Raw genomic sequence first — 21902 nt, 5'->3', positions numbered from 1 at the left:
AGTACCAGGAGAAATACCACAAGAGGCACAATTTAAAGACAAAAGGGGTGAAGAATTGCAGACAGGTGAAGAAATCCAATGCTCAAATACCTCACAGAGTGACATTGAAGCTTTTGATGTAGAAGAAGAAAACGCTGAAGTGATGTTGGTGAAATTGTTAGAGCAACAAGAAGATCTAGGAGAAGGACCAAGTACTGAATCAAGATCAAGATCAAGAAGAAGCACCTACAGTGTTGAATGGCCAAGAACCTATAGTTGAAAGAAATTGTGTTCAAGTGTGTCAGATGAATCTATACCCCCAACAATTGCAGGAAACAGAGTCAAGCAGTAAACATGATACAAAACGAGAATATCAACAACTGCCCAGGAGATAAAAAAGAGCAAGCGTACCTTGTCAAAGGTATTCTGCATCTGAATGGACTTACTATGTTAGCCAAGTGCTAATTGTCCCAATATGAGATTTGCTTGACTGGAGCAAAGAACTCCCAGAGTCACCTTTAAGTTGTTTGAATTTAGGAAAAGTTGTTGAAAAATGGATTTCTGAAATTAGCAAAAGTTGTGGAAAACTCATTGAATATACTTGGGTAATAGAGTGAAATAAACTGACAAGTTGCTAAGCAAGAATAATTAAGAGGAGTCACCTAGGCCTGAGGCTACAGCAGAAGAGTAGAGATAACAATTTAGAAGAATATGGAGTAATGTTAAGGAAGACTATATAAAGAATGCTGTCAAAAAAAACTACAATCGAACTATCTGAATTACAAACAGAAAAAGAAAAAGAAAGATCGTTGTGAAAACAAGTAACTTTGAAATCAAAGAATTAACTTTTGCTGCTACAATTAGGCCCTCATTATGAGTGTTGCGGCCTCAAGACCACCACACTTGTGATGGCAGTCGGACTGCTGCAGACAGGGCGGTCCGACAGCTGGCACCACCAGGTTGCCGCTTGCCGTCAGCCTGGCAGTCTCGACGGTTGCAATCCACTAGGGCAGCACTGTAAGCAGCGCATCCTTGTCCCCCAGCCTTTGCATGGTGGGCTCACAGCCACTGGTGGAAAAGGGGCATTGTGAGCCCCAGGGGGTCCCCTGCACTGCCCATGCCTTTGGCCCTCATGGACAGCCCCGTTGTGCATTTCACTGCCCGAATTACGAGCAGTGAAATGTGCGACGGGTGCTGTCGCACCTGACACACCATAACATTGCTGCCGGCTCGATTACAAGCCGAGGTCAATGTTGTGGTGAGTTTTCCACTGGGCCAGTGGGCGAAAACAGCGTTTTCGCCTGCTGACCCAGCGGAAATCTCCTAATAAGTCGGTGTGCTGGCTGCAGCGGCTATGGCAGTCTTCTGTGACCACTAAAGTCAGAATGAGGCCCTAAATGTTTAAAAAGATTTGAGTTTAGACAAACATATTTGTTCTAACCAGACCTAGATGCAAGATTATTATGTGTATTACATATTTAGTAATAGTATTAGTAGCCATAACATTATTATAAGTGATACACTTAACACCTGAGAAATTGAAATCTGTATTTTTATTTACTAACACAGTAACATTTATAGATTACTTGAAAAAAGATAATTCAAATTACTTCAAATTCAAATTAATTTATGCGGCACAAAGAAAGACCATAAAGAATCCACAAGTTAAAACATCTCAAATATATACAAAATATCACCTCAACTTAAAAACAACATTTAAAAAAAATGTCAAGTAAACTAAACAGATATCTCCTCCAACCTTCAACCCTCCATAATAAACATAGCCATCCTAATGCACCTAGCCCTTAATCGACTTTCTGCTTCTCACTGCATCTTTCAAGAACCCACAAACACTGTAACAGACATCATGACCATTTAAAAGTTAAAGGCAATACACACCATCCTTGCTCTTAAGTAACTTTAGTGATTTTAAAATAGGCTTGATAAATAGGCTAAAATACATTTTGTAAGACTGACAGAAAAACATAAAGGGGGTCATTATGACCCTGGCGGAAGACGGAGAAGCAGCGGTCTTTTTTTTTGTATTATGACCATGGCGGTTACCGCCATGGTCATCCGCCAGTTCTCCGTTCCACCCGCCAGGGTGGAGATGACCGCCGTGCTGGAGACCTGGGTCTCCAGCCCGGCGGCCGTCACTATACCGCCAGAGGTATTTTGACCCGACTTACCGCCGTGGATTTCCTGCGGTTTGAACCGCCATGAAATCCATGGCGGTAAGCACTATCAGTGCCAGGGAATTCCTTCCCTGGCACTGATAGGGGTCTCAACCCCACCCCACACCCCCACCCTGACTCCCTCCCCTACACCCCCCACCAGCCCTGCCACCCCCCAAAGGTGGCAGGGCCCCCCTCCCCACCCCGACCCCCAACATCACATCACCCATACCCACACGACACGCATGCAGGCACCACCTACACACTTACACGCACACACGCCGACATACATGCCTACATCCACACACAGTCAGACACGCACACCCACATACAAACATACACGCACACATCCATACAGACATACCCACAGACATACACGCACTCATTCCCAAAACACGCAACACCCCCGCAAGCATACATGCACTCACACACCCCCTCTACATACACAGACGCACACCCCCATGCACCCACACAACACCCCCCCACCCTTCCCTAACGGACGATCGACTTACCTTTTCTGTCGATCCTCCGGGAGGGCGCGGGAGCCATGGGGGCAGCTCCGCCGACACCACACCGCCAACAGAACACTGCCACGGCGAATCACAGGACGTGATTCGCTGGGCGGTGTTTTGTTGGCGTGGCGGTGGAGGTGGAGCAACCTCCACTTCCCCGCCTCCCGCCAGTATGGCTGTTGGCGGCTCTCCGTCCGTAAAAGGACGGAGAGCTGCCAACGGTCATAATAGGCTGAGCGGCAAACCGCCACCACTGGCGGTCTTCCGCACGGCGGTCCTTCGGCGGTCTTGGAAAAAGACCGCTGAGGTTGTAATGACCACCAAAGTGTGTTATGGTCTGGTCAGATACTGTATCACAGGGATATGCCGGAACTGGTGACCCCAAAGAGCCACCAGAACCTGAAAAGTTCCGAAATCGCACCACCAAACCAGCTCTAAAACGAAATAAAAAGATCTCTCCCATTGAGACAACGGATGTGCAAAATAATGTGCTGCCTCCTCAGGCGTATACAGACTAAAGTACTCCCTAATGGTGCTTTTACTGGTCTCCTTTTGTAGCCTCTGGGAGTAACAGTGCTTTAGAAATTGACACCTTACTAACAGATTATCCCCTTTTTTATGGTGCACAGTGCATCAAATAAATTAGGTAAGGTTAATGCTTTAAAATTAGTCAACCAGGAGATTTTTAACCATTTGTCCATTTTGAGGCAATCTAAGATAATATCTGCATTCAAGCTGCCTCTGTGTGAGTCCACACACTGACCCATAATAGGAGGGGCACTCATTTTGCTTTATCAGTGATATATTAGAGTTTGTGCTCTGAATGCATTCTAAAATGTGAGCTCATGGGAGGCAGATGCAAAAGCTGACTGAAGATAAGACTGTTCTTCTACAGGCTACAGACATCCTGATACCCCCATATCCTTGCTCCTTAATGTGTCACTGCTCACACTGAGAATTCTGAATTATAAATATTCAAAAAGGGTAAACCTGTCCCCCTACCAGCTGTCGGTGGGAGGTTAAATTGAGCACCTTCAGCTCTGCTAATCTTCAATCGTGAGTGATTAATCTGTGGCCGCAATGAACCAGAGTGACTGAAGACAACCCCCAGATAGTTAAAATCATTCACAGAACTCACCTTTTCAGTCGGCATATTAGTTTCCCCTGGTCCACTCACCGTTATGTGCGGTTGCCCAAAGTTTGTGCACAAATCTAAATCACTCATAAAAGATATAAAGGATTCCACCAACAGATGGAGAGCTCCTGGTATTTGTGCCATCAGCACAACATCGTCTGCATAAAGCAATGCAGGTACAAAAATTTGGGAAATCCTTGGAATGTCACTAGTGGCTTTGATCAAGGTGGGAAGCAACTTGTTCATGTGAATATTAAAGAGGAGGGGGGCCCAGATATATGCTTGATGCACTCCATGAGATAGACAAAAAGAGTCTGAAAATTCTACTAATTGGCCATTCCGAACCTTCTCTTCCAGGTCCTTATAGAATGTGTACAAAAGGTTCACTGCTGAAACCTCAACAGCAACAACTTAACACAGCAACAACTTAACTTGGCCCTCTTAACACAGTCAAAGATCCATAAAGGCCAGGTACTGTGGACATCGCTTAGCTGTTGTATATTTACCAATAATCAAATTCAAGTTTAAGCACTGTTCCACTGTACTAGTCCCTGTCGAAAGCCACATTGGAATGGACACAAACAATCATCGAGGTTAACCCAATCATTCAGCCAGTTGCAAATACTCACCCAAGAACTTTCACCGAGCTGTCAATAAAAGAGATCAGGTGTTAGTCCCCCTTTTTGAAGATTGGGACGATTATGGAGAGAGGCAATAAAGTTGGTATCTTGCTGCTTAGGGAATTATTGAACATGATTGTTATCCCTCCAAGATGTGTGTTGCACCTAATTAGATCCATGGGGACACCATCCAGTCCTGGAGATTTGCAATTCGGGCTTTGCTTATTCGCCAACACAACATCCTGCACAGTGATGAACAGTGTCATTTCCCTGGCAGCTCATTCCTCAAACAACCCCCTACCACCATTTCAGAAATTGCACAAAAAGCGCAACTCAAGCACTACCCAGGATACTGCAATTTAAAATGGGGATGAATGGAAATTCCTTTTGATTAAGCTTATTCCCAGTGTCCCAAAATATCTTGTTACTCCTGGTAACTGCTGCACTTCCCAGGAGCTCCCAATCCCTCTTACACAAAGCTTTTGTTTCTAGAGTTCAAGGTGTTTTTATAGAACTATAGAATCACCAAAATCTAATTTCCTCAAATATCTCAGTTACATTTGGTGGGGTGTCACCATATACAGGGAATATTTCTTGGGCGATATATAATGCAGATATTTTGGGCTATATTGTATTCCACAGGAGAACATGTTGAGCTGTGATAAAAGACAATTTCCAGACATATCAAAAGAAGTGTGTCACTAAGGTCCTCATTATGATGTTGGTATCCGTTCTAGCGGTCAATAGAAGACTGCCATTGCGACTACCCCCCCCCCCGCTGGCCATATAATGTTTTCCTCACTGGGCCGGCGGGGAAAAGGGACGTAACATTGACAACTGCTCCAAATGGAGCCACTGCCAATGTTGGTGTGCAACGGGTGCAGCAGCACTCCTCTCCTCAATCGCAGGCTGCAGGCACAGGCTCCCATCCTGCCCTGCGGCCAATCCTGACGCTGCTCAGAGAATCATCAGGATTGGCTGGGAGCGCCCAGCCAGGGCACTCCCCAGCAGACTGGGAGCCTGTGTATGTTCTGTGTGTGTTGCCGGGCTGGAGAGAGCCTACTGCGCATGTGTGTTTGGCCGGCCCGAGACACCTGCCAAGAATTCATGCACAGTGAGTGGGCATGCTGTGTACGCCCCTCACTGCTCGTCACCCCCATGTCCCCAATCCTTTTACCAGAAAACAATAATAAACTCAGCTTATTATTGTTTTCTGGTAAAGGTTTTGCAGCTGGCACTGCTTGAAGGGGTAAGACGCTCCTCCACCCTAATGGAGGAGTAGCCCCTGGCTTCAATTGCGCACCAGTTACATTAATTAGAGTCACATTCATTTTTTATGCACTGAATCTATAATGCACTTGTAATACAATTCAGTGGGAGAGGTATTCACCACATTTGTGATGGGGTATTCCGTCCCCCAAACTATTAATAAGCCGCTTAGGCCTTCATTATGTGTTTGTGGTTAAATTCTGAAGCCTGTACAAACACGTTTGCACAGGGATCAGAATTATGAATTGTGTGATAATTATCACATCCTCACAGTTTTCCTCTGATAAGTTCCAGCAAACTTGCCTAAGTGTATCAGGAGAAAGGTCCCCCAAAAGAAAGAAAAACCTGAGGAATTCGATGTATTAAAATCCAATTCTGCATGTTATGTCTTGTTTTTCTTTTGAAAACCCAGAAATAAAATGTATTTACCACACCTAGTAACTACCTCACTCTGGAATAATGGTGTTTACCATTTGTGGTAAGTACCTCACCCTTTAAAAAAAACTAGTAATGAGGGCCCTAGTGCAACTGGAAAATACTTTTTTCTGCTGTGTTGGTGCAACCACATCATGTTATCCGTAAGAAAATGTGTTTGCTTTTCATTGATGTATTGTGCAATCTTTAAATAACTGTTATTGACAGAGTGCAAGTATAACAATTATACAGCCTTACATAAATTAAAAATATTGTTTAAGTGGCATATTACATCACCCCTAAAATTATGACAATTGCCTTGAATTCAGAGCTCAAAACATAAACCTAGGGACTGATCTCATCTGGTTTTGACATTCAGTTGAGTTTTGTGGACCGCTTAGCTGGTGGGTGGACAGATTATTTACAATAAAAACAGTATTTCTTTTTTCAGTGATTTTTGGTTGTTCTCCAGGGGCAGCAGCAGGTTTTTAATAGTATGAATGTTAACTTCGAAAGAATGCCAGACAGTGTTCCAAGATGATATTTCCAGTCACATCTTGCTTGGTTCCCAACAGATGTCCATCAATTGTATAATCAGCAAAAGATGCCACTGTTTTTCTAAAGAAGATCATTTTACCAGACAAGGGAAAGTGAAAAGCAAATGTTCAGCAATTTGTACAGTTTTTAGATTTTCAGAAATTCTACGTCTGTCAAAACAAAAAAATGCCAAATATAAGGAAATCAATTAAAAGGTACATTTAGCCCAGACTGGAGCACGAAATCAGGTTAATGCCTTCCCCACTAATTGATGTGCTAACAATACAACCCTCTTACTAGGATTTTTTTTTTAGCACTTAATAGAATATGCTCCTTTCTCAGTAAGAAGTCAGTTTGTTGCCTAAACTTCATTGGCATGTGAAGAAATTTAAAGCGTTGGATAAAAATAGTTAAGTGACATAGCAGCACACCGTTTTATCTACTTACTAATTTTTAAAATTTAGGCCCAGATTTACAAGGGCCTAGCCCCTCCTTGTGCCACATTAGTGTAATTTTTTTATGACACTAATGTTGGCTAATGAGGCCAAATTTGCCACGCCATATTTACAAAGTGGCGCAATGCATGCATTGCTCTACTTTGTAACCCTTTTCGCCACATTATGCCTGCACCAAGGGGTGTTCTCCCATTAGGTGGACTGCAAAAATGGTGCAGTGGAATCTAAGAAATTCCACTCTGCCATATTTTTGTGGCTATTTTTAATGCTTGCACAGAGCAGGTGTTAAAAGGGGGCATGCCATTGTTTGCTGTGGGCCCCTAAGTACATATTTATGGCGCTAATCCTACACAGTACATCAAGAGCTTCAAAAAATTTGACCCTATTGCCCATACCCTGCACCACTGTGCACTGTATATTAAATATGGCACACACCTGTTGGTGGTAGGGGGTGCTATAGGGCACAAAAAAAGTGGTGCTTAATTGGATGCAGCACCAGTTTTCTTAAATGAGACCCTTAGGCTAGGAAAGTCTAACAATAGGCCACTAATATTCTCTTCTGAAAGTTATCTACAATTTTCTTTATGTGGCATACAGTAGATGGACGTGGTCAGAGTTTGGTGGAACGTGTCATCATCCATAAATTTACTGATATTCAATGCAGCCAAACGCATGGAGGTTGTGCCCCATGTTTAAAGGTGGCTGGACTGTTTCTGATAGTGGATCCTCAACTGACTCTGTTGTTGGAAGTCTCTGCTCCAAGAGCTCATCCACCAAAGGACAGTCTGGCTGTGGTGACAGTCACGCCTCACTATTCAAGGTGGGGCAACCACCCCCTTAGTAAGTATTTTTGTTGTCATTATGTCATGTTTACTCCACAGCTCCTGAGAGATATTAATTTTAATTGTAGTTATGACATAAGGACACAACATTTGGGAACAAATAATAATTCAGTCATGTTGCCATCAGTACAACATGAATACCTGTGTACTGGGGTGACTTGACATATCATGTCAATCAATCAATCAATAAATCAATCATTTGTTACGTGCAACACTATCACCTCCAGGGGTATCTGGGTGCTGAGGATGCTGTATCTGTGTCAAAAAGCCAGGTCTTGAGTTGCTTTCTGAAGACTGCAAGGGAGGGTGCTGTTCAGAGGTGGAGAGGGAGGTCACTCCAGCCTTTGTTGGCAATGAAGGAGAATGCACAGCCCCTGCTGCAGGTGTGATGGATACAGGGGACCTGTGTGAGGGCGAGTGAAGAGGAAGGCAGGTGTACCGAGGGAAGATGGAAGTCCAGCAGGTGGTTGGTGTAGGACGTCCCAGTTTGTGGAGAGATTTGTAGGCCTGTGCGATTGTCTTGAACTGGCATCTTTTCTGGACAGAGAGCCAGTGGAGGTTCCCGAGGTGAAGAGTGATGTGGGTGTTCCTGGGGAGGCACATGATGAGTCTGGATGCCACATTCTGTATTGTCTGGAGTCTTCCAAGGAGTTGGGAGGGGATACCGGTGTATAGTGCGTTGCTGTAGTCAAGATGGCGGGTAACAAGGGCTAGCGCAACGATCTTTCTGGCGTTTTACTGGGATCCATCTGAAGATCTTGTGAAGCATGCAGAGGGTGTGGAATTAAGGAGAAGTGACTGCATTGACTTGTTGTTTCATGGTCAGTTGGTTGTCCAAGATTATGCCAAGGTTGCAAGCTTGGTCAGTCGGTGTGGGAGTGAGTCCAAACTCTAATCATGAAATTATTGATACTTTTGATTTATTCTTCTTGTACAATTCTGAAACATTTCTGTTGTATATTGTATTTTTTATTTAAAATAATTCCTGTATGATTAACACTTCTGTGCAGCAACCAAATTTGATGTCATTTATCCCAGTGGAGAAATTCTAACATAATGAGATAGGTATGTCTGTCATTGTAATCTATGAATCATATAATGAAACTGTTCATCACACAATGCAAATTATCTTTATTCGATCATGTGGTTGTTTTTTTCCTTAGGGCAGAACCGTTCACTCATTGAGCATGAGTAGATCCTTATAATGTTTTTTGAGGGGCGGGTGCCCTCACCAAAACGTTTCCCTTTCTGGTTTCTACATTGCATGACAGGTAGCCAGTACCTCTCATCCGCCTTTCCTTTCCTTTCTTTAATTTGCACTGCTGCTTCCACCAAACGGACACTGACACTGACTCCCGTGGTGCTGCCTACATTATTTATTTTACATTTCTTGCAAGCAGAACCATGCAACTATCAATGCCTATAATGCTCCATTCCCTGTTTCCAAGTAAATCATCGTATACTATTTTGAAATTTGCACTGTCATTTCAGACTTGCTGGTGGACTGTTTACTTTGTGTTCATAGCAGAACATTTTTTCAAGAACAGGGGTTTGGAAGTTACTTATACAACCTCTTCACACATTAACAATGATTGCCTTTTTTTTCAATAATCACATCATGTGATTTTGAAAGCCTTTGGTTTAACATTCCATGTACTGAATAATCGATCATTTTTCCTCCATCTCTGGGCATATTCTTCTATGTGGGTAATCCTTGTCTTCGTCACAAAGTCATTATTCTTTAATTGTTTTGAGGTTTTAGGTCCTGTTTAATTGTAAGTAACATAAGCGATAAGAGCATACACTTTTCCCACTGATTGTTTTTCTTCAGATTGTTTTATGAATCACATAGATGTACATTTTGTTTTTACAAATCTCAGTTAAATATGAATAATACATAGTCATGTTGCTGACTCTCTAAATAAATACTGTAGGAGTTGAATTGGTGGTCACGCAGTTGACATTTGGACATTAATTTATCCAACCAATTTGGACTATTTTGTGATACCACCGATTAACCCTGTACGAATAATTGCATCTTGTTGTGTGGTTCTTTTGTCATATCCTGCATACATACAGTTTTTTACTCTGAACATAATACACTGTTTGATCACTTGAGCGCTGAGCACTTTTACCTTATTCTTTTTCATGTGAATAATGAAATTAAAATGGCTTTCTAGCATTTAAGAGATATGTTAGCTTGTGTTGCCCATTTCATATATGTGATTATGTTCATGTTTGATTGTTACATTAATTGTTATTTGCACAATTCTAACAAATTGCAGTAAACACTTGTGTGCCTATTGGTTCTACAGCTCCAGGTTCGGGGTGGCTTTGGGTGGCCCTGTCATTTTCAGTTTTTCCTTAATTTCCTTAATTCTGCATGTTTTCTTGGTCTGGTGGGATTTCATTTAGCTGTTCCTGAGACACAAGCAAAGATATAGCTATCTATGGTGCATGTCGGCGTTATTCTTCAGTTGTTTGCAGTCTCCAGAATAAACAACAAGCATTCGCAAAGTCAATATGTTTTGCCTATGCATGACCTATTAACATTGCCAATGGCGTGGGCTGCTGTGTAGCATGGCTCCAAGTCAATAAAAAGAAAGTGCATGGTGTGGCCAGCATTGACCGCACCATAGCTCGCACCATAGCGTTTTATTTTTATTCACTTTAGAACATGTTGCAGAAAATATTAACAAAGCCGAATAGCACTATGCAAGCTATTTGACTTTGTTACTGTTTTCAAAGATGGCTTAAAGCAAATAAAAACAAAGTACTATGGAGCGGCCAGTGCTGGCCATCACAGGGCTTTCTGTTCTAAGGTGGGTGCAAAAAAAAGAAATGAAGGCAGTATGAGGGGCATGAGCCTCTTGATGTTTTTCACTAATACCACAAAAAGCTCATCCTCCTCAGGAGCGGGATGCTCATGTCCTTCTTTCAGAGACTTATGCATGATGGCGAGTGGACTTTAAAAATTTCACTAGTATGGCCAACTGGGGCTCTGTGGCTACCACAACACCATACATTCACCAGACTCAGCCTTTCAACTTTTCACAGTTGGTAAAGTCCTGGCTAATTTGCTGAGTGATATTAGCTAGAAAATATTTATCAACTTAAAACTCGCTGTGTGGCAAGCAGTCTCTGATACATCTTCTCTGATGTGTGGAAAAAGGAGTGGAAACAAATAACTATTTCTCCGTCAAGAGTAGTGCTTAATTTGACATGGTGGTTTACGGTGCTCATGAGTGGCACTTATGACAGACTACCACATGGTGGTGATGTCAGTTGAATTTGGAGATGAGCATAACAACTGGTTTATTACTTCAATACACAATAAAACTGACTAGTACCTACCACTCAGGCCGTTTTTAGGGTCGAGGGCACGCAGGCGCTGTGGCCCCTGTTGTAATCCCTCTGTGGGCTTTTAACCACTCCTACAGTTTGGTTGGTTCATGAGCTTGCCTTTTAAAATTCACTTGATTTCATTATGGAAAATACGTCATGCCTTGTCCGCTGTTTAGCCCTCCTCTACAGCATGGGTAAACTACTGAAAACATACAAGGCTACATGTTTTTCGAATGGCTTCTGCACTATTTCTTTTTTTTTCCTACCAGCATGATCTCACTGAGCAGTAGTCTAGTGCTTTGCAAGACATCGACCCTGTTAGATGGATAATTCTACTTTTGCCGGTTACATGGATAATTCTACTTTTGCTGGTTGCATGGATAATTGCACATTTCCCAATACATTTCACGGCAAGCGAACCTCTGTTTCCTTTTCTGTGTCTCCTTCACACTCATGGCAACGGTTGGCTCGCATATGTGAAACTGTTTTACTTTTCATTATCAGTTTATGTGTCAAAAAAAGTCTTGTTTGGAGTTTACAACGCTAATAGTTCTAACTCGAGCAAATGCAAGACCCATTGCATTGCATATGCTTGTTATAGCTTTGGGACCTGGAATTGACAAACTTTGTGATGACTAGTAATTTGTTGGTGCTGTCACTGGCAATGCTGGCAGGGAGAACAAGTGTCTGAGCTCTTCAAAGATTGTGCAAATCTCAGTAAACTGTTTCTGAACTTTTCGTCAATGACTCACACCAAATGTAGTCTAGATAAATGGCAAGGGCACACCACCTGCATTGTTTTAATTTACTTTAAGCCATGTGGCACCGCAGCCCTCGCTGCTATGCAACATCATTAAAAAAACATTAACAAAGCCAAATACCTTTAAGGGGGGCTATTTGGCTTTGTTAAAGTTTTCAAAAGCTACACACTTGCCCTTAGCCTAGGCACGGGGAGGGGGCTAAATATAGCTCCAAGCCCTTGGTCAATTAGGGGGGACAGGAAGGCAAATACTACTCCCCCTTGTGCAAGGCAGGTGTGGTAAGAAAATAATACACCCCTAAACCTGGGTAAGCAGGTGAGAGGTGTTTGTGAATATCAGGAAAGGTAAAGAGGGACAAGAAAGAGTGGCAGACACAGAGGGACAGGGACAAATGGATAAAGTCAGAGGGACAGAAAAAGTGGGACCAGGATAATCAGACACAGAAACAATAGGGACTATGAATGAGGGACAGCAAAAGAGGGATGGGCAGATACAGTGGGACATAGAGAAAGAAGAACAGAGACCAAGGGACATAGACAGAAAAAGAGACAGAGGGACAGGTACAGTGAATGTCTTGTTCCTGACAACTTGAATGGCAATAGAGTCTGAGCCTGACTGATAGCTTCACAGCAACAGGCGATTTCAGCATAGCAATGGGGCAATCCAGGTGTCTGGATGCCGGCATCCTATAGTTGTTAAGCCTAGATTTGGCTGAGGAATTAGAGCATTAACTGTCTTTCTTGACTGACTCTATGAGTGTCAGCTAATTTTTCTTCTATATTGTAACAATATTTGTGGCATGTATTTTATTAAACCTTCATGTTTTATAGTTCACTGATTGATCCAAAAGTAACTTTGAACTTTTAATCTTGACTGCAGCCCAATACCTGTCTTTAGCAAATGTAATGTAAGAGACTTAAAATGCTCTGTCACTGATTTAAATCTAGAGTTTCTACTATATAAAATATCAAATAAATATAAAAAAACAGAAGAATGGAGGGGGCCAGAGATACAACCAGAAAGAGGAGTGAAGGGACATGAACAGAATATGTGAGACTTGGAAAGAGAGAGAGAGGAACAGGGACAACGCAGTCAAGAGAGGGACAGAGACACTGAATGAGACAGAGGTAAGGAGTCAGAAAGAGGGATGGGCCAGATAAAAGGACAGATGGAAAGAGTCAGAGAAACAGGTGCAGATAGGGACCTAGGCAGAAAAGCATAGACACGGTGCCAGAGACAGAAGGATAGGCACATAGGGACAAGGCCAGAGAAATAAAAGAGCTGATGGACAGAGAAGGACTGGGGAATAGTGAAAGAGGCAGGGTGGGAAGGACTGGATCAGAGATAAAAGGGTTGGGTCAGGGGAATAAGGACAGAGGAAAAGGGGGTAGAGAGAGGAAATCAGATATGGGAACTGAGAGAGGGACAGAGTGAGGGACAATTTCTAAGGCAGCAGAGAAAGAGAGAGAGAGAGAAAGCAACAACAGAATAGAGAGAGGAACAACAACCAAAGCAATGGGTAGAGAAGAAGTTTTAGGACTAGGCTTATGTAGAAGAGAAGTGAGAAAGAGTAAAAATAAAATTAAGTGTAAGTAGGAGTAAGTGTAGTAAGAACTAGGTGTAAGACCCTAGCAATAAGGTAGTGTAAGAAATTAGGAGTAGATGTAATTAAGAGAAACTATGTTAGGAGAGGGCATTTCATATATATGAATTGTAAACGTGAGTGGGGCTTAGGAAGTGAGACTCACCCACAATAAAAATCTAGAAGCTGAGTAGTCAAAAGTGAAAAATCATGATAGACTAAATTGGTGATCCCCATTTTCTACATACCCTTTTTTAACTTTATTTTTAAGACAACAAATACATAAAGATAAACAGCTTAGATTCTTGGCCTTAATGATGTGTGTGCCTCAGTCTCACAGCAAAGAACTGTAAATACTATAGGCTGATCGCTGTTGCTTTCTTTTGCATTTAAGCATATGAGGTTTGTCTAGAAATTCATAGACCCAATCCTAAGAAAAATGGACCAGAAAGGTAAATCAAGAGCTAAAGGCAAAAAAGCATCTCAACCTACCACACACTTCATCATACAATAACATAAAAGTACAACATGGTTTAACCATATAAAACAATTTATGATCTATAGGCTTAAAAGATGTAAGCATCTCAACGGAGAATAAAATGGATCGGAATAGAATAGAGTATAAAAGTAAAAGTTAAATCATGTCGTCTCTGAAAACTGACAACTGAGTTAAGAATGTGGATGTAGGTTGGCTGGATCAGGGAGCTGTATATTAAAGAGGAAGAATTTGTTTATATTCATAACTAAGATGTGGTGGGGACTAGCCGACGGTGGTACTTTGGTAGCTGCTGTAATGGTTCTTTGTAATGCAGGGAAATAGCTGTCAGATGTTTGACAAACAGGAGTTTTTTTTCACTAAAACCATATTTTTAAATGTTTGTGAACCCGTAGCAGCTTTTAACACGTATTGTGAAGGGCTATTGTTCAATTCTTTTTTGGATGTAGAAAAGACCAGGCAGATGTTGCCACTGTCAGGGAAGAAGAGTGCAACAGTGTTCTCTACTATGGTGGAGGAAAGGACTTCTGTTCAAGGTGTCTGGAAAGAGGTAAGCAACAGACTAGACAAAAGGCCCAAAATAATGGGAGATTTGTAATAAATGTAGTCAACAGATAGTGCCTGAGTAGCTGATTTCCATAAGTCTCACTTCCTTATGGTAACAGGAGTTGTAAAGTGAATTTGGACTACAAGCTCAATGGTAACTATGGAGAACTATTCTAAGTACAGGTAGGGACTCCAAGCGTGATACTGTGGAAACATTTTTCATTTCTGGATAAATCAAGATTGAAATGACAGATTCCTCTGCTAACTTCTTATTTCTATGGACGCACTGAGGGTCCTGCTAGTAATTCTCAGTAATTAGTCAGAGAGGATAATCCATATCTATCGATAAACAGGGATTAGGGGGTTGAGGGTGGTATTGGACTTGCCAGATGTAGTTTGCTTAACGGAATAAAAACATTGTTGGAAACAGTTGTTGATTATTGCTACTGTATGGTGTGGCATGAATACAAATCCTCCCAAGTTATTCAATGAAATCTAGAAACAATAACATGTGTTGGCAAGACATGTACATCAGAACTCAAACAAAACCCATTACCTCCCACTCTTCTATTTGATGAGACCTACTAATACATTACCTGAACAGGCAAACTAAGATCACATACCAATATTAGTATTTCTACATTAGAACTATGCAGGATTAGGGCTTATTTTGAGCTTCTGTTTGCAAGGGGAGCCCACAGGCACTCATTTTGGGAGCAGACATTTATTTGTCTTCATCGGACCTTTACCCAGAGCAAACAAAAGGAATAAACACAAGGGGGGAGGAGGGAGAAAGAGGAAGATAACAGTATCATCTTAAGGACTTGTGTGGCCCTGAGCAAGATGCATTTTGAGGGCCCTATTTGGACCAACGTTGAATGTATTACCATTTTTCAGTTCTTTCAAGTCATTTAAGGTGTCTAATAATATTGAATTATATGTTAAACCTTCAGAAAACTGGGCTTACAAAACAGCTAAAAGCTCAAGTTGCCTGCTGTCCACCAGTCCAATAGTTTAAAAAAACATTAATAAAGTTTCTTCTCTTTAAGTTTGGAACTCGATTTTGTTACTTGCAACAACAGCATTAAATATGGAATTCAGTGTATAACCAGTATGTCACTCTCGTTGTAGAAAAACATGCAAAGGTTGACTTGTTAGATATTTAGTGGACTACTGCATACTATTGAAGTAATATATATGCACATAACACTTGAAATTCCTGAATACTTGTAATAACAAAAATATCCCACTTAAATATTGATATTCTTGCTGCAACAGTGAAAATCAAAGAGGTGATTTGAGGCTTTTCACAATTCCTTTTTTCAAAATTGAATACTTTTCTCCCACTTTCTCTTCCCTGCTCGCTTCTCCTCATATGTGTGCACATCTCTGGCTAGACAGTTGCCTGTGACCCTTCTGAGTAGGAGAACTGGGAGACAGCAGTGTACAAGAGATGGATAGAAACATAAAGATAAGAGTATAGTGAGAATTTTGAAGTTGAGAGAAAGGAGGTTAGCAATAGACATGACGGAGAAAGATAAAGAGAGGTGTGGTAACCAGAAAGTAAGACAAGGAGAGGTAGAAAGAGAAAGATGTAGGTAAGTAACACAGAGAGTCAAATAGGTCAGGTTTAAGTGTATGGTAGGGAAAGCTAGCGATAGGGTGAAAGGAAAGTAGAGGGAAGAAAAGAAGTTTAGTATTCCAAGTAGTGAGGTACAAAGAGAGGAAATATAGAAAAAAGAAGTGATTTATGTAGAGGTAAAGTCAGCGACAGGTAGACTTAAACAGAGAGAATTGGGGAAAAAAAGTGATGTGTTGTAAAGAGCGAGTAAAATGAGAAGAGGTAAATAAAAACAGTCAGGTAAAGAGAGTAGCGGCAAGAACAAAAGATAGAAAGAGGGGTAGGGCAGAAAAAGAAACGTGGTATAGAGAGAAAAGGGGAAGTTGAGAGCCATGTGAAGCAGAGAGAGGTGAGGTTTCTACAGAGGCAGAGAGTGAGAAAGAAAAAAGGAAGAGATGGTGAGGTAAAGATCTGTAAAGGTTGAGAGAGACAGTTGGGCTGCAGGAGTGCAGCGGGGCATATGGGAGGTATACAGATGTAAGGTTGTGAGGGATATGTGAGGTAGAGAGAAAAATCAGAGAGGCGAGGGGTGAATGGTGAGGCAAAGAAATGACAGAGAGAGGAACAGTAGTAGAGACATGGAGAGAGATAAAAAAAGTTGAGGTCAATATAGTGATGAGGGAGGTTGCGTGAGAAGTAAAGTAGAAGGGAGAACCTTACAAGGAGATGAGGCAGTAAGTTGTGGTAGAGAGAGGGGCTCAGATACAGATGGGGTCACACAGGGTGATGGAGTGATGGGCAAGGTCATGAGAGAGAGGTAGAGAGAGGTGAGGTTGACTGAAGTATATTGACTACATTGAGAAGGCAAGAGAGGTAGACAAAGGTGAGGTAAAGAGAGCTGAGATAGAGAGGGTGAAGTTACATAATGGAAGTTGAGATGGAGAGAGAGGTTAAAAGGGAGAGCGCTAAGGTAGAAGAGGTGAGATGAGGTATGGAGAGAGAAATGACAAAGAAGGATAATGTTTCAATGTAATTGCCACCAATTGCCTGAGAGTCTGAAAATAAAGGCTTGACTGGCCGGGAATGCACAAAAAAGACCAATTTTATTTGTCTCACAATGCAGCAACAATACGTTGTGTAAGTGGAAGAAACCAGCATGCATTCATGTTTAGTTAAAGTGACCTGCTGTTGCTCACTACCCCTGCCCTGGTGCACACACAGGCTGCCTAACACCACATACAATGCTTGCACTATTGTGCAGAAGTGGGTGTCTACTATCTAGCTCTAGATTTATACTATAAGCGTTCCCTTCCACTACAAACTCCTATGCTTATATATAGTCTTAAGCATTCCACAGTATGTATATATGATGTACAGTGTAGAACACATACAATGTGTGGAATGATTGCCCAAATGAATGCATTTCTCCATGTTAGCACCTGCTTCAAGTAGGCTTTATTTTTTACGCAAAGACCAGTATGACTGTCTCAGTAGTAAATTGTAGTAGTAAAGCATAAAAAACTATGGGTACTTGCCTAATCCGCCCAAGTTACAAGTAACGCTGCCTTGATGCAGTGGCACAAAGTGATTTGCATAGCAGCACAAAGAGCTAATCGCGCTAAGAAAAAGTGTGCTTTCCAGAATAAACTTTGGTGCTGGAATGTAAATACCCTTGAAAGAGTTTGTACTGCTTTCCATCACTTTGTGTGACCTTGCTCCAGTGCAAACCTTTGGTAAATGTGGCCCTAAGTTTGAATGAGCTGTAAAGGGGTAATACATTCAAAGTTGTTCCAAATAGGGAGCCCCACAATATATCTTGCTCAGGGGCCTCACAGGTCCTTGAGATCTCATTGAGTGGAGTAATGAGGTGGAATCAAGGCTATGTTCAGCATACTGAGATTCAGTAGTGATGACGCAGAAAAAGAGGGTTCGACATATATTCATGTACACTGTGTAACCGACATACATATTGAAGTGTGATTTTAAGTAAAAGAAATAATGTACGAGGGAAATTGTGCCCTCGGGGTAGTTCGCCATCATTATAAACGAGCTTTATTAATCATGAAGTATTAAAAATGTATTAATCCGTCATAATCGCAAATGTATGCCATGATTTCTTGTTTGAAAACTGTTTTGCTTAGCTTAAATTTAGTACAGGCTTTGGCCTAGTTGCTTGGTTTCAAATTCTAACTGCGTGATTCTTTTTTTCCTTGAATTAATGAAATATATTCTTGCTTGAAGTTGTATTTTTCCAGTAGAAACTGGCTGGTACACTTATCTCCAAGGTTTCGTGCTAGGCCGGTTACATCCCCTTTGATACAAGGTCAGTCTCTGCAGGTGCGGACAATGAAGGTACAGATAGTAAAATAATTGGCAAACCATGATACAATTTGTGTTCCAAGGCGCCAAGGACAGTGTATGCATAAATGGGCGCTAGTAAAAGACAATTTTGATTGGACAATTTGAAGCCAACCTATGAACCCTCCAATGGAAGACCCTACAGAATTTGGAATGTTTCTTACTTAAACCCACCGGACAAAGAGAAGTCAGCCATTTTCCTCGATGCCAGTTTGAAGCCTGATGCCAGACTCCATTTTGGACGACACCCTGATGCCCTTTTCTCTATCTGAGAGAAAGAGACTTTAAGAATTCTCACCCTAGAGACTTTAACTTTGATTTGCCCCGTCTTGCCCATGCAGTAACTTTGCCCTATTCTCCTTGCCGTTGCAAGGAAGCTTGCCCTTAACTTTGCCCCTTTGAAATTTGCCCCATGCTGATCAACCGGTACCTGAAGGACGAAGACTTTTCTTGAATGCTGATTGTATTTGGTAAATATGAAAGGATAAATGTATTATGCATTGTGTTTTTTTTTCCTTTTAGGTACCAACTGCTATTTTGATAGGATCCTAGCTAGAACTTTTCCAAATTTGTGTTGACTAAATTCGTTTTGCATGAAGTCCCACATGCCAATGCTAATTAGAGGTTAGTCGAGGTATTCATTCAATGTACCATGAAGAATTGAAATCTTGTTATGCTGACCGAATGTATGCAATTAGTCAAATACAGTTAGTCACATTGGTGATTTGCATTGCTATAACAGAGTGTATCATTATTCAGATTTTACGTAGATTGCGTTTCTTCCGCCGTTATGGACAGCTAGTAATGTTCATATACATATATCAATTGGTTTTGAGACACATATATATCGTGCTAGCTTTGTTAATATAGGGAAATAAATTCACTAACTTTTAATAAACTGGTGTGGTTATTCATGACTGAAAGGTCATGGTGCGCAGAAATATCAACTGTTATTGATTTCTGATGTGTTATATTGATCTATTAATTGAGTATTGATTATCGATTACAACAGTTATTGATTATTGATTTGAGTGACTCGACTATTGAGGATGAGGAGAGCCCGACTCGGTTAAAAGATTCACCGACCTCCAACGTGTCCAGGTACAGGTAATTTATAAGGGCTGGACGCGTTATCAGTAGATGGTAGCAGAGATTGATGGTTTAGCCCTTTGGGACCCCATCCGAACAATAGACAGTCAGGTTAGAATTTTCTTTGATAAAACAAGTTGGAGAGATGATGATGCCCTAAGTCCCCGATGACTTTCCCGGGATCTCGGAGCTTGCGAATGAGGAACATGCAGGTATGAGAACGGTCTCAGCGTTTCTAGTGACGGTATGAGTGAAGTTAGGGTTTCGCGCTTGCACAGCTTATCGCCGCAGATTAATTGAGAAGTTTGTGAGGATTTTAAGGGGGGTTAAAAGATATTAGAGGAGTGTTACTCCAAAGGTGTGAGAGTAGGGAAGTTGTCGAACTTCACATGTGTGTGGCGCTTTGAGCAGAAAAATTGTCCACGTGGTTGTTGATGTTGAGACGGGCCCTGCGAGGTCAAGAGACTCCGGAGTATGTTGAAAAGTGTATGTGACACTTGTTTGATGTTGTGATCTGGTCGGTTTAATAGGTTGATCGGGCGTGGTCAACAAGTCGGTATGAATGTTGCAGAGTGAAAGAAAACTTCGACTTTGAGATTTGACGAATTCTAAAGTGCACTAGAATAGTTCATTGATCAGTTGAGAGTAAAGTTTGCGGGTTAAATTTTGCTTGCGAAAGTGGGAAACCGAGAAAGATGGAATAACTGCCGAGGCTAGTGAAAAATCCCTAAGGTTTCTGAAGCGGTTGTGTTACCCTTCCTGTAGTAAACCGACAGATCTGTTTTATTCTTTTGGTTAAGTGCTCGCGTTATATTGCAGAAATTAGTTTATGAGTGAAGCCGAATGAAAAGAGGACAAGCCGCAGGACTTTGTCAGCCGCAGTGTGTGAGTGTGACGTCTCTAGGAGCCGCGCTGGGATAGGTCGGTTGGTGAGAAGGGTCGCGCACGGATTGGACGCAGTCCGTGAAGCGCAATTGGAAGGGGAAAGGCAAGCGAAGAGTATTCCGGGAATTAAAGTCACTTATTGATTACATATTGTCAGAAAAACAAAAGACGGAAGGATGAAATTTTTCAAAGCATTTAAGAGTGCCATGAGGGGAGATGTTTATATTAAAGCAAATGTAGGAGAAGAAACACCGCCTGAGGGTACACCAGCTTACATCGTCATTGAAGAAAAGGGTGTAGCGCTGTGTCTTTGGCTAAAGCAATGGTGCAAATTAACAGAAAAACATGGAAGTGTAGCGTTCCCTATCCACGGGTCGTTTAACCTAAGGGTTTTAGAAAATCTGAGGTTTGCGCTATACGACATGAAAGTACCCCCAAGGCCAGCACAGTTTGAGGCATTGGCAATTTGGGAGCTAATAGCTAGAAATCAACAACAAAAGAAATTTGAGACAAGAATAAGGAAAGTAGAAAAGACCCTAGCGGATGCTAGATGGGACAGCACACAAAAGGTTTGGAGATCAGACGTATTGCAGGGAATTAAATTGTTTCCAGCGATTGCCGAGGAAGAGGAGACGGAAGGAAGGAAAGCCACCTGTAAGACAAACAGGAGTCAGTCCAGGGAAGGAGAGAGCAATAGAAACTCGAAAAGGGGAGACGAGTCAGATGATGAGGAGTTCATTATACAATTACTGAATGATCGCCCACCACCATATGTGGAAAGCGAAAAAGGCTCAAGCATTAGTACTGCCCCTCCAGAACCAATACAGGGTAATGTGACGCCAAATTTGAGAAGATCTCATAGGCCGAGCAGTTCTGACATGCCTTTCTCACCACGAATACCACAGGTTCAGAGGATGTACCCAGACGGGCCAACATTGAAACCTGCTGATAACTATCAGCCACAGGTTCAAAGGCACTATTGCGATGAGCATAATGTGGGAATGACTTCCGATTCAATGGCGCAGGGAGGACAAAACTATCAGAGACCGACATTGATTCAAGCTGAATCAACACAGTTCTCGATGCCCCAAAAGCAGACACCAGAAGTGCGAGTGGTAGAAAGCCAGTTAGGTATGCCAGCAATGATGAACCACAATGTGGGGATTAACATGCCACAGAATTCGGGGAACAGACAGAATCCAGATGCAATATCTCTACCTATCACTGTAGGTCCACCAGTACCACTGTACATACAGGCAAATTCAAGCACCAGCGACCAAGGGTTAATGATACAGAATGGGACAGGGAGAAGATGCATAGAAACCACTCCAGAGACAACTCC

This window comes from Pleurodeles waltl, chromosome 10 (assembly GCF_031143425.1).
Source record: "Pleurodeles waltl isolate 20211129_DDA chromosome 10, aPleWal1.hap1.20221129, whole genome shotgun sequence".
Lineage (NCBI taxonomy): Eukaryota > Metazoa > Chordata > Amphibia > Caudata > Salamandridae > Pleurodeles > Pleurodeles waltl.
The sequence above is the reverse complement of the archived record's forward strand: the minus strand, read 5'-3'. Positions refer to the sequence as shown.